The 1871-nt window shown below is 38.1% G+C and overlaps 1 non-coding gene across 1 annotated transcript; it reads right to left on the bottom strand.

Moving 5' to 3' along the window:
* Positions 1-1008: 1008 nt before the first annotated feature.
* LOC112798963 (small nucleolar RNA R71) lies at positions 1009-1116 on the bottom strand. The gene has a single exon (XR_003200556.1). It is a non-coding gene; the product is annotated as a small nucleolar RNA R71 (small nucleolar RNA).
* Positions 1117-1871: the final 755 nt, after the last annotated feature.

Here is a 1871-nt window from a genome sequence, read left to right as displayed (position 1 = left end):
TCATATCTTTTCTTGTTAGTCAAGTTTTTAATTTTCAAATCAAATCTTTTTAAAATGTTTTTCAAATCATATCTTCTCAATCACATTTTTAAAAACCAATCATATCTTCTTAACCACATCTTTTTCAAAATAGTTTTCAATCAAATCTTTTTGATTTCTAATTTCAAAATCTTTTTCAAAAATCACTTGATTTCTTTTCCATTTTCATTTTCGAAAATTAAGTAATGTTTTTCAAAAATGTTTTCAAAATTTTTCACTTAATTTTCGAAAATTACTTCCCTCCTTCTCACATCCTTCTATTTATGGACTAACACTATTCCTTAATGCAAAATTCGAACTCCATCTTTCTTGATAAGTTCGAATTTTCTACTTCTGTCTTCTACTCTTCTTTTCCTCTGACACCTAAAGGAATCTCTATACTGTGACATAGAGGATTCCACATTCTCTTGTTCTCTTCTCTTTCTTATGAGCAGGAGCAAAGACAAAGGCATTCTTGTTGAGGCTGATCCTGAACCTGAAAGGACCTTGAAGAGAAAGCTCAGAGAAGCCAAAGCACAACTCTCTTTAGAGCACCTAACCGAATTCTTCAAAGAAGAAGAACACATGGCAGCCGAAAACAACAACAATGCCAACAATGCAAGGAAGGTGCTGGGTGACTTTACTGCACCTACTCCCGACTTCTATGGGAGAAGCATCTCTATCCCTGCCATTGGAGCAAACAACTTTGAGCTTAAGCCTCAATTAGTTTCTCTAATGCAACAGAATTGCAAGTTCCATGGACTTCCATTGGAAGATCCTCATCAGTTTTTAGCTGAGTTCTTGCAAATCTGTGACACTGTTAAGACTAATGGGGTTGACCCTGAGGTCTATAGACTAATGTTATTCCCGTTTGCTGTAAGAGACAGGGCTAGAACATGGTTGGATTCTCAACCTAAAGAAAGCTTGGACTCTTGGGAAAAGCTAGTCAATGCCTTCTTGGCAAAGTTCTTTCCACCTCAAAAATTGAGTAAGCTTAGAGTGGAAGTCCAAACCTTCAGACAGAAGGAAGGAGAATCCCTCTATGAAGCTTGGGAAAGATACAAACAATTGATCAGAAAGTGTCCCACTGATATGCTTTCTGAATGGAGCATCATAGGTATTTTCTATGATGGTCTCTCTGAACTGTCCAAGATGTCGTTGGATAGCTCTTCTGGAGGATCTCTTCATCTGAAGAAGACGCCTACTGAAGCTCAAGAACTGATTGAAATGGTTGCAAATAACCAATTCATGTACACTTCTGAAAGAAATCCTGTGAACAATGGGACTAGTCAGAAGAAAGGAGTTCTTGAGATTAATACTCTGAATGCCATATTGGCTCAGAACAAAATATTGACCCAACAAGTCAATATGATTTCCCAAAGTCTGTCTGGAATGCAAAATGCACCAAGCAGTACTAAGGAAGCTTCATCTGAGGAAGAAGCTTATGATCCTGAGAACCCTTCAATGGAAGAGGTGAATTACATGGGAGAACCCTATGGAAACACCTACAATCCTTCATGGAGGAATCATCCAAATCTTACATGGAAGGATCAACAGAAACCTCAACAAGGTTTCAATAACAATAATGGTGGAAGAAACAGGTTTAGCAATAGCAAGCCTTTTCCATCATCTTCTCAGCAACAGACAGAGAGTTCTAAGCAGAATACCTCTGACTTAGCAACCATGGTCTCTGATCTAATCAAAACCACTCAAAGTTTCATGACTGAAACTAGGTCCTCCATTAGGAATTTGGAAGGACAAGTGGGTCAGCTGAGCAAGAAAATTACTGAACTCCCTCCTAGTACTCTCCCAAGCAATACAGAAGAAAATCCAAAAGGAGAGTGCAAAGCCAT

Source organism: Arachis hypogaea, chromosome 4 (assembly GCF_003086295.3).
Source record: "Arachis hypogaea cultivar Tifrunner chromosome 4, arahy.Tifrunner.gnm2.J5K5, whole genome shotgun sequence".
Lineage (NCBI taxonomy): Eukaryota > Viridiplantae > Streptophyta > Magnoliopsida > Fabales > Fabaceae > Arachis > Arachis hypogaea.
This window is presented reverse-complemented; position numbering and strand designations above follow the sequence as displayed.